The 12,650-nt window shown below is 32.7% G+C and overlaps 1 long non-coding RNA gene across 3 annotated transcripts in view; it reads left to right on the forward strand.

Annotated features, from left to right (window-relative positions):
* The first annotated feature begins 8,589 nt into the window (after nucleotides 1-8,589).
* Nucleotides 8,590-12,650, forward strand: part of LOC106028138 (uncharacterized) — a 68,978-nt gene continuing 64,917 nt past the window's right edge. For all 3 annotated transcript variants that reach the window (XR_010046993.1, XR_001201751.3, XR_010046994.1), the window contains exons 1-2: nucleotides 8,590-8,753; nucleotides 10,059-10,121. This is a non-coding gene — a long non-coding RNA (uncharacterized LOC106028138). The remainder of the gene's footprint in view (nucleotides 8,754-10,058; nucleotides 10,122-12,650) is intronic.

Raw genomic sequence — 12,650 nt, forward strand, 5'->3', positions numbered from 1 at the left:
ATCAAACTTTTTCATTTAAATGGATGACAGGCAAGTTTGCATAAGGTTGACTGCAGTTTTTTTCCATATGCTTACTTTCAAAATGAAGAATTATCACTAGAGAGGTTAATATGAATGAAGGAAGTTGAATCCCTGTGGGAAACCCCGAGAATATATATATTGGTTTCATCCAATACTAAGGAAACAGTAATAGCTGTCAATATATATTTGTCAGTGAATTTGATGGACCATTTATTTTATATAAGTTTTCATTTACTCATTAAACTAGTATGCACCATTAGTTTGTAGTTTAAATATATAGTAATGTAATAAGCTACTTGCAGACACTCTCTGGAGTCCTCACACAGGTGAACAGAAGTTAACAAACTACTTCATATTGTGTATGTTGTCTTTTCACTATGCACAAGCTATTGCATTGCTTTTCATCCTGCTCTAATAGTCTGTTGATAGTCATAAATAAACAACAACAACAAAAAAACAAACTCATGGTGAAAAACATGCATTAATATTTTGTCTCAGTCAAATTCTTTATTAGCCTCAAATATCACACTGGTAGCCTTTGTATTTAAAATTTCAAAAATATTCCATGAAATTTTCACTGAAATATGATGTAGTTTTGTAATGAATAAGTGAACCTCTTTGAAATGTTATCTATTCTGGGATTTTGAAATTGTGACAGTATCTAAAAGCAAACTGGCTCTCATCTTCTCTCACATTGCTATTACCACACATTAAATGAATTATGCAATTTTTGCCTGAAATAATGTTACAATGTTTGTATGTAGCTTTGTAACATTGAAGTTCACAGTTTTTTCTTTGAAAAATGAAAGTATATTTTGTTGAACAAGATAATATATATTGCCATGACAAGACAAAACCGAACCAAAAACACACAAACAATAGCAGCTAACCAATTTAGGTAGCATCATTCCATATTCCCTTCCCAAAGTAATCAAAGACAAAATAAATCATACAATGCAAACATAAATATCACAATGTCTCTTGTTGTTGTTAGTACTAATTATTTTCAGTGTTCTGTGTCAACTACCTTCTTGCTTAAAATATTCCATGTTATTCTTCACTTCTGCATGATCAAGAGAATCATTTTTCCCATTCTATAGCAAGAAAACCATTACAGAGTTGTTAAGTAAGTTGCCTAACACCATTAGCCAGTGAGAACAGTTTGATTTTAAACTCCACCTTCTTAATGAACAGCTCTTATTTAGGGTAATTATAAATGTTACAGAAAAGCTGACCAATTCTTTCTTCATTTCTCTTTTAAGATAAACCATTTCCCGACATACAACAAGCAAGTGCACTGAGGCAGAAGGAGAATGAGTCTAGGTGGCTGTAAGATGGATGTTCTTACATCTCACATTGCAGAACTCAAGGGAAATGATGAAAATGAGAGACCGGAAACAGTATTCAAACCCTCCAATGCCATTATTCAGGAATTTACTTTTAGCTGAAAGCATTGACAATCTTCCCTTTGTTATAGCCCTTCATAGTTTGCAGTGAATGTTCATATAGATGGTATGATTTAATCTTCCTAAGAAAACTAATAAAATATGATGATCCTCAAACTACTAATAAAAAAATATGATGCACAGAGAGTTAAAACACAGTGAAGTCATAGCAAGAAAGTTTTTGTGAAATGGGAAGGAAGTTTCTGTGAAAAGGAATTGTTCAAAAGAAAAAGGAACTAGGAAGGGTGAAAGAGGAAAGGATAGCAGGGGGAAAGGAAACAATGCATGCCAGTTATACTATACTATACGGTACTGTACTGTACTATACTGTACTATGTATCATAGAGTAATGGTCTTCTACCATTAGTAACTATTTAAAAGTAATGTGTAATGTATTATCTATTGCTATTCACCTAATATTTTATTATGAAATTTTATTTTATCTTTTCCATTGAATAAAATAAAAACAAAAACCTCATTTTTACTAATATTTCTGATTTAACATCAACCAATACACATAATACACAGTGTGTATTATGATGTCTGAAAATTGAGAACAAAAAGTCCCACTTGAGTTATAAAAATAATACTGAAATTCTGTCATAATGACTTTTTGTGATGTATCATTTTAATGTTCACAACTTTTTATAGCAATTGAGATTTCATTTAAATACTAAATTGTGACATGACTTCTCTTTGACCCAGGGACTTCACATAGGTGATTACATCCCAGGACTAGTGAGTAAAGCTATAATATTAGTGGAACACTGCACTGAAATTTTTTCTGAAGAGACTTGAGTGGAGTTTTTAATTGGGAGTGTCTACAAGGACACATGTAATTCCTCTACATTTTAACAACATTAGCAAATTCTGAATTTTGTCTTTAGGCATTTGTGGTCCCAGTTGCATATCTGGGTAATGTGGACACAATAATATTGATACCAATATATATATATAGATAGTCTGAGGCAGAATGCAAATAACAGATTCTGCAGCACCTGGAACTTTTAAGTCAAAGACAGAATAGATCTTTGAATCTGAAATACATCTCCAAAAATTGCAGAAAATGGTCAGCAAAGAAGTTTACCCACAATATCTTGCTATTCAGTAAAGTCTCTGAATTTCTTCCTTAAAGGCGAAATAGATCTTTGAGTCTGAAATAAATTATCTGAAAATTGAAGAAAATGATCAGCAAAGAGTTTTATCCACACCTTTTTGATATTCAGTAAAGTCTCTGAATGTCTTTCTTTGCCTAAGTTATCTGCTCTAGTCCTCCCATGTACTTCACTTTCTGAGCTTCCTCTTCTTTCTTCTAAAAATGTTCCCTTCAAATAAAAAAGAGGTATGTATCTTCTGTCTCTCTGTTGCCTTCCTACAATTATATCTATTTGGCTTATAGCTTTCTCATTGGGGAACACTGTCATATCAGAAACCGGCAGAAAGATGATGCTGGGGTACCATTGCATAGTGGGGACAAAATATGGTCTTTGTACCAAGTTCTAGGAAGGGCATTTCTAAATCTTTAGAGGGTTTTTGTTTTGTTTTATTTTTTAGTGTTACTTTGCTCTTTGCTATGTATGCTGGGCTCCGAGGACAATTTCTGTGTTTATGCCAGTGAGATCACTTCTAGTGGGCTCCAATATGGTTTTAGGATGGGGAATGGCCATACTCAAATGACCAAGTCTATGAATAGAGTAGATTCTTTGTGCCAAATGTTAAATGACATATCAATAAACCTCTTGGGAAGAGAGAGGTATAAAGATTGAGTTCAATTATGTGGTCATTAATTCAAATAGACATACCTAGCTAATGATACTCCCAATAAAATTCTGAATACATGTAGCTTTGAGGCACCACCTAAATGGTGAATACATCAGAATGACTGTAGAATAACCAAACCGGACTCCATGGGAAGAGAACATGGAGGGTCCTAAGGGCTCATACTTGTGTTTCTACTTTCGGCTGTCCCTGATTTGTATCCATCTTACATCTGAGTATAGGACACTAAGTACTATCAGTCACTCTACTGTCTTACCACACCTGAAATTCTAGGGGAGTTCTTGCATTTGTAGCTTGTGAGTCACAAGATCAAGTGACATGGAACCTCTGATTTGTAGCTGGTTCTGGCAGTGAGAGCATTTTTGTTTGCTATTATTGCTTAAATTTAAACAGTTCTTGTTAATTTTGGGTCATTTACCTTACAGAATAGGCATACCAATACTGATTTTATGAGATTTTTTCTTAAGAATGAGTTAATATATGAAAAGTATACACAGTAATAAGTGCTCAAAAATGAGAGAAAAGGGATGAAGAAATGAATGAAGATGTGTTATGAACATGTACCAGCTTCATAGTAAGAATGTACACATTATATACTGCTCACATGTACTAAATAAAAACTACACACACACACACACAAACACAAACACACATATGTGTATATAAGCTCAATGGAAACAAGCAAAAATAAGTGCTCAATAAATGTTTCTGTCTTCTGTTTGTTGAATGTTCTACTTCAGTTTTGAGTTTTATTTATTTTTGGTGCCACGGATCAAACTCAGGATCTTAAGCTTTCCAGACAGGTGTTTATGCTGTTGAGCTACATCCTTAATCCCTATTATAGTGTTCAAAGTAGAGATGATAAAAGTCTTTCTCTTTCTAAAAGTGCTTATTCCTACCCTAAGAAGTGAATGCATATGTCTCCTATCCCTTGCCATCTACCATGCTACAGAACATCCTCTAGCATTTGGTTCAATAGGTGCTTGCATTCATCTAATATTTAATTACGATTTTGGTCTAAGCACTAGAAATATGCAGGTAAACAAGGCAGACAAAACCTAATTATAACACATAAGGTACAAATAAAAGTGAAAAAAAATAAGGTCATTGCTCTTCCACTTGACAGAATAACTGGATTGGAAATTGTGGACTCAGTGTATAGTAGTGAGCAAAGGTCTCCCAGCATATGAGGCATTTGAGCAAAACAATGACATATGAAGAAAAGTCAGTCATGAAACAGGTCAGGGTGAAGGATCCTAGATAGAGGAATCAACAATTGCAAAAGTTGCAGTGCCCTCTGGATAGGATAAAAACTCTGACCTTTCAAAAATAAATTAAATATCAACACAATAAAAAGAACTAGTATTTTAGAGTTCTCTGACTAGCACAAATCACTTCTATTGAGATATTCCTTACATTCAAATAAAACAATCTACCTTAAAGCATCAGAAAGCAGGTCATACATTTTAGGCCCCCTCTTTGAAATTTTCCAATCAATGTAAAATTCAATATGTCAAATATGTTGATTTGATAAGAGAAGGAGAGGGAGGTAATGAAAAAGAGAGTATCTCTATAATCTGTAAAACCAATTCACATGTAAGTACCTAGAATTCCAGACATTTGATTTGTTTATTTAGAATAATGCTGAGTTCTCAGGGAGACCAGACAAGCTCAAAGAGTTAAAAAGAAAAAAAAAAAAAAAAAAAAAAAAGGTAAAATGTCAAGTATCTGCTCATTCTTACCCCAAAATAATTTCTAGACAGCTAGCTGTTGAAATGTACAGCAGTTCATTCAATCCACATTCCTCTTCAGATCTATGCTTTTCTCCATTTTGTTTAAATCAGTTTAAAATATTCCAAGATGCAAGATAAGATTTCACTGAGTTTCTAAATGCTCTGCGACGATAACACTGAAAAATTCAGTTGTGCTATCTTTTTCCAAAAGGAAGAAAACCTTGCCATAATCAGTGAAGCTATTTTTAAATTTCACGAGGGCAGGAATGAAGGTACAAATTAATGAGCTGATGTCATATTAATGTAGTCTTTTTGATCTTGTAATCATGAGCTCTTTATAAATCATGTTTGGTTTCAAGATTCTGATTGGAGACTCCTGGTTGCAGACATATAATTTAAATAACATTAAAGGGAGCTCCAGATGTTTCAAGGGAAACATTTCATACATTTAAGAATGAAAGCACAGAAGATAATCTTGTCTAACTAACAGTGTACTCACAGACAATTTGTTTTACCTTTTAAGCCTTTATATATTTTATTTAGAAGGTAGATTTAGGGGCTCTTTCTGATTTAACATAAGATGAAAATTATTCATGGTGGATAAATCCAGAAAAATAAGTCATAAACTAGAAGGTTTCAGAACCTGATCAGGTGATAAATTTTGAATTATTATTAAGAAAAAAAAATCCTTGGGGCTGGGGATTTAGCTCAGCGGCATAAGCGCCTGCCTTGTAAGCAGGCAGTCGTGAGTTTGATCCCTGGTACCAATGAAAAGGAAAAAGCCAAAAAAAAAAAAAAAAAAAAAAAAAGAAAAGAAAAAAAAAGCCTAGATTACACAATTTTTTGAGAGATTATATTTTATAATTCTACTTTAAAACTATCGTCACCTACATGTGTCCACTGGTTAAAAAGGTCAAAATATAGATAATGTATTTTTGCGATGAGAGCAGATTTTAAGCAGGACTTAAATACTTCTATGAGATCTCTAGACCTTCTACATCATTTGACGAGGTGGGAAAGTTTTCACTACAAAATATATTTTGATAAGTGTAGAGGAGATAAAGGAGGAGAAACAAGTGAAGAAAAGAACCCAATAACAAAAAACTTGACATTTAAAGGTGGTTTTTTTTTTAAAGCCAAAAATCTGAATTACAAAGGAGCTAGTTCAAGATGACTGTGTGGCCAGAAACAGTTCCTATGAGAGAAGGCAGAATAGCAGTTTTATTTTTTCAATGGTGAATGTTTTTGCTCATCTCTGAATTTTCTTCATTAGGTAAAAGCTATTTATTTATTGAAGGTCAGAAATTTTAGCTTAAGTACTATAACAATTGAATAGAACATGCACTGTGATTTCTTCAAGGACCACTCAAGGAAATTTTCCTCCTCTGTGGTTTAAAGGCTTTCTGTGGTGAATTTTTGATAGATGTGTTGTTATGAATATTTATAGTATTGTCAAACATGAAAAATAAAATGTTGCCATTGTAGTATAAAATGTGTTAGATGCTTTCGGAGGAAATAAGAAAATATAATAAAGTATGATTTTTTTTAAACTACGTATCGTGTCTTGATTAACTTTGGCACATAAGACTCTGCCATGCAGTGGTTTAGTAGTGTGTAGTTGTATTAATCAGTCTTTTTCCTTTGGTTTTTTAAATTATCACTCATAAAATTATCTCCAGAAATGAAATCTATTGTTTCACAAATAGTCCATTAAGATTTCTAGGTGTTATTGTGACTGCACATAAAATACTTGGGTATCCAAAGAAAACTAATCAGACTATAAAATGCTGAATATGATGTACAAAGTAGTAGACAGAATCTTCAGCCTGATCACATTACCTACACCTGTCAAATTTACAGTCATTAATATTTATCTATAGTCTTAATTCTATATAATGTATATGTAGAGTATATATACACATTATGTAATGCATATATAATATATATTTAAATCTCAGTTATAAACAACTAAAAGTTATTTCATTAGTTAAATCTGTTCAAATATACAACATCATTGGTTATAGACAAATGCTTACTTCACAAAAGGAATGTTATTTTTGATTGACAAAAAAATCAAGACTGAGTTGTATATGACACATTTTAAAAGAAATACAGGTGCATGTGAGAAAGATTGAAGATGCTCCTGATAAGGTCAATCCTATATATAACTGATTTCAGATCCCATATAAATGTGGACTATTTAAATGTTACTATGTAATAGTGCATCCCACTCAGGAATTATGCAATATTATTGATTTCTAACTTTATTTATTTTAAATATCCTATTTATTGATTTAATTTCAATGTCTACTTAAGGTGACTGTTACAAATATATGAACCATCAAAATTTAAAATATTATAAAAACCAAAAGCCTCACTAGTAAGTACGGGAACGTACTTTAGTGCAAATGGAAATACAAACTAAAGAATGCATTTATTCAGAAAAAGCTTGGATTAGGAAGTAACACAGAAGTTAGGAGTATACTGCAGCTTGAATGTCACTGTATGAGGTTTATTCTGATGAAAAAGAAGAGTGATCCATTTACAAAGTTTGGAGACCAGTTTCATGGTTGCTGCAGTGGCCTGGCGTAGGCTTGAGAGGAATCTCTAATATCTCAGGGACAATTTCAATTATGTGAGACTCCAAGGTCACTATACAATTAGGGTAGTGGAGATTGTGGGAACATTTAAATTTCTTTGAGAATCTGTTATCATGGTGTCCTTAGTCTTGAAGGATAATGAGATAGGCTGGGTTTTGTTTTGAAACTTTTAAACAGATACTTCCTAAATGATGACTTGGACACATGCACAGCTGAGAATAATTTGACTCATGTTTTTACAAAATGAAGATCAAGCTTTGTCGTATTTTAGTTACTTATTGTAACCTGTATGTCAACCTTAGTGAAGAGTTATGATTTTTACCCCCACAACACTTTTTAAAAAAATTTTATTTAAAAGGAAAAAGAGAACAAATCAAAACAAAACAAAGTGGTGTAAGGGTACAAGTAATATAGAGCTACAAAAACAAACAAACAAACAAACAAAAAAAAAAAAAAAAAAAAGAAATCACCAGTTAATAGATTGCACATTATCATCTTAGAGATAGTTGCTCAAGTCACAGAATCAAAGCATACAAGTGGACATTCAAACAGTGAGACTGCAAATAGTTGTGTTCAATGATCCAACCAAAAACATTAATATGGTCAGCTATTAAACACCCCTAAACACACTTGCAGTTGTATCCTTTAGAGCACTTTTTTCCCTCTCTTTTTTACAACAAAGTTTACACATTTTGGGTTTTATTACTCCTTAGTTTGAAAGAGTTAACTTTACAGCTGCAACCCCTGAGCTATCTGTACAAAGCAAGAAGGGACTTTCCGTTGGTCAAAAACCACAGGATGTTCTGTTTCAGTGAGTTAGGCAAGATAAGTAACAGTTCCGGGAACACAGTGACCGGGCTAGGACCCCCGGACACCAAGGTTACCTAACCCTGGGCCCCTCCAATCAGCTTCTGCCAAGCCCTGGCCGTTCAAAACTAACCAATGTGATCTGCTTCTGTAACATCGCCTGCTTTTGCGGTTTGTGCCTTTAAAAACCCTCTGTAACTTCCCTTCGGGGTCCTCCGCACTAGTTTGCTGGATGGACCCCATGCGCATGGAAATAAAGCCTTTTTGCCCCCTTAGAGACGTGGGTCCTTGAGGTCTTCTTCCCTGTGACACCGGCCTTACAAGTTCTTCCCTGTCTTCTTCAGAAGAAAACACAAATCATGCCTTTTGTGAGTAACAGGTTAAGGATCAGGGAGTTTGTGCTTTGGATTTATAGTGATTTCTGACTATGTTATGATATGTCAAAAGTATAGTATGACTATCTTTTGAAGAAGAGAATTAGCATTGGAAAAGATAGTGCAAAAGAAAATTAGCATGCAAAATGTGTATCACTATATAATTTTCTGCTTCTCCTCTTCTTGTTCTTTTTTCCTCTTCTTTTATTGTCTTCTTTTTCCTCTTAGTTAAAATGTAAGTTACATCATATTATGTTTTATTGTCTTGTTATTTATTCATGTTTTTTATGAGCTTGCAAATAAATACTGAAAGTTTATTTGTAAATATCTTATGAGAAAACTTATATGTATTAAAATTGTGAACAACTCTCAAGATTTTATTGTTCATCTTGAATTTATGATATAAAACTGCCACAGGAATAACACTCATTCAACAAATGTGTAATTTACAATTTAATTAAAGTTCTGACAGCACCAAGTTATCAGCTAGAAATGTAATCTCAGTTAAGACAAAAACAATATTTACCTGAATTTATTTGAATGAATTCTTCAGGAGAAACTGTGAAAGCTAGTCAATATAAGAATTTCAAAAGTGAAAGACTCTAATGTCCCAAGAAGAAATCTTTTTACCAATCTTGCATAAGTAGAGAATAAATCATTAACAGTATTCATTAATATTAATGATTTCCATCATCATCACAGTTAATCTTGTTTTCTTTAAAGTACAAGTTCATGGAAAAAAGACAGGAAAAAGGAACCACTCCATTCTTATCTGGAATGGAATCAAAAGTTCATAAAAATTTGCAGTTGCTTCTGGGATAGGAAAGAGGAGTTGTGTTATTGAGAACCAATGACTGTTATGCCTGTATATTGCTTTAGTGTATTCTTCAAATTACTTAAATAATGTCTCATAGTATTCTAAATACACTTGATTCTAATAATCTTAAACTATATTCTTCTATGACTAGATTGTTAAAGTTAATTTTTGAAGAAATTGGCTCTGAGTTTTCTTTAAATTGCATAAGAAAAAATAAATACATGAACTCTGCAACTAACTTTTTCCCATTGTTTACCCTTTAAAATTACGTCCATGTTATTTTGAGAAAAGATGACTGGGAACAATATTTGTTATTAGTATTATCATCATCGATGAGGTGTAATAGAATCCCTGAAAGTCATGAGCACTCTGAAACCCAAAGCTTTAGAATGACTTCTTACTAGTACCTCTGAAGGTGCAGGGCATGTAGCCTTGTAGTAGACTGAGAATTTTATACATAATCATGTTTCATGATTTCACAGTGAGAAGCCTGATATCCGTGAAACTCATGATTTGGTTTTCTCTATAGAGCCTTGAAAATACAGGTATCTATTTGTTTTATTTATACATGATTTCATTCCTTAGTCCTGATTACAATATGAAAGAAGTAAATAATACATGTTTTTAACAAACAGATTAATCTATGTTTTTAAGAATTGTCTTCCTAGTAAAAATATCATGCCTTATTTAACTCAGGTTATAAAACATACAATATATCTATCATGATTGGTTTGAGAATTGAGAGATTTCTAATTTTTCCCAAAGATACTTGTAGTTTTCTCACCCTTAATTTTAATGTTATTCTGTTCCTATATATTTCTTTCTATATTTCCTTTCACTAAAAATATTTTTGCTCTTTTTTATATAGAGTTTCCAACAGTTGAGATTTCATTACTTAATTAAATTATTCAAAGGCAAATCTCTACCCAAAATTCTTTATAAATTATATATACATATTTTTATCTATCAAGATCTAGTATCAATAAAGCTAATTTTGAGACATGTTTATACACTGAAATAAACATTTGCAAAACCCAATTTTGTGAATTTAAATATTGGTACAAAGAGGAAAATTCTTCAAATGCTTATATTATGGTGAATGTATGAATAAATAGTATAAGATTTGGGGGAAATATGGAAATTTGAGGAAAAATGAGAGAGAGAGTGAGAGAGAGAGAAGGAGAGAGAGAAAATCTATTTTTTCCTTATCAGAGATCCTCCTAATTCCTTCAGAAACAGTGACAAGAAAAAGCAACATGGTCTCCCTGTATAATTGAATACTTGGAGTTCTATTTTCTCACAACAGAAGGAAAAACTCAACAGGGAAAAAAATCAAAGAAAACCCTCTTTAGGAAGATTTTGTTCCTGTGCAGATAATCCACAGTGCTCTATAGACATGTTGACCCTGAAAATTACATTAGAATGAAGGCCAGATAATGGTCTCTGTATTTGAATTGCAAATTTGTGCATGGTTGCCTGCATTTATTACTAAATTTCGCTTATAGAAGAGCAGATGGTTCCCTGTGCTCCAGATCAAATACTGTCAACTACTTATTTGATCACCTGCATTGGGGTTTTGATTTAAATAATTGAGCTTTTGCAGTCATGCGCTTCTGAAATCTGACCTGTTTCTTGCAGCTTTTCCAACTGCAGTAACCATCACTGGCTCTCTATCAAGGTCTATTTACACCAATGTTTTGAGTACTTAAACCAATACTTAAAATCCTTAGAAAAAGTTTTTACTTCTCCCAAGTGTAAACTTTTCAGTCTTCTGTTGAAATAATTAAATGGATGACACTGTACTTGATTTACAAACAATTAACCACAAGGAAAGGAAATGGATTCATTGATTTTTCTCATGCCTGCTTAAGATAGATGATTTGCAAAAAAGATTCAATCAGCCCTGCCTTTTTATTTTCCCCCTTTAAGAATGAAATGTTGGAGATTTTTCTGTGAGGAGGTGGAATTTGTTTCCTCACCCTTTAAATTTGTTTTAGCCTTAGGACTTGTTTTGAATTATAATATACAGCAATAAGAACATAGTGATAAAGCTGAGTCTAGCAGGCCTCCACCCACACTTGCTACTTTTCGCCTTTCACGACATAAGATTTCTGAGTTATCCCAAAGTCAGCAAGCATCTACGTGACCTACAGTTACCACCAGTCTCCTAGTAGACCTGCTGGAGATAAACAACATGGTGGAACAAGCCTGAATTTTCAATTCATAAACCCAAAAGCTAAGTAAAGGTTATTTTAACACATTGTGCTTTGATACTGTTCGATATATAACAATAGCTAACTGATAGAACTTGTATTTTATTTTCCACTAAGCTTTCTTTCCCACATAGCTTAGGAGTTTAAACAAACACAGTTTGGAAACCTAGACAGTATTTCCAGTCTGTTTACCATTGATGAATTTACTTAACTTCTGGGTGTCTATCTCTATTCGGTCAGTCAAAAGACATCTAATTAAATCCTAACTATACACACAGTCACTATGGAAGACACTGGAAATAAGGCAGTGACCATAAGAAAAGCAAACCACTTATAATACTTTTATGCTAGAAAAATAATAATATCCATATTTTAGAGTGTTATGAGAAGTAAATTAGGTGATGAATATGCAACACACAAGCACATGAGTGTCACTGGCACAAAACTTACTACTCCCTAGATTCTTTCAGAAGAAAAAGATACATTATCTTAGAAATTATGTCTGAAAACATTTTAAAAAATATTTTCATTCTTATATAGACCTAATCAGTCCAACAATTTTTCATGGCATGTATAATTTATTTTATGTATTATAAATAATCCAGAGATAGTTAAATCATACAGGAAAATATTATACCACAGGTTATATGAAAATCTTATACCACATTACGTGAGAGACTTGAGCACTGATGAATTTTAGTATCTAAATAGTGTTCTGGAGCAGGTGTGCCTTGAATATCAAAGATGACTGTCCTTAACCTCTTTAATTTTTGTTTCTAAAAAACAAAAACTGACCTCATAGTTCTAAAATCATTTGATTAGAATAGGTCATATCTCATCTTCAATTTATTTGCCTTAATA

Source organism: Cavia porcellus, unplaced genomic scaffold, assembly GCF_034190915.1.
Source record: "Cavia porcellus strain 051 isolate PalLab524CR breed Dunkin Hartley unplaced genomic scaffold, mCavPor4.1 scaffold_4, whole genome shotgun sequence".
Classification (NCBI taxonomy): Eukaryota; Metazoa; Chordata; class Mammalia; order Rodentia; family Caviidae; genus Cavia; species Cavia porcellus.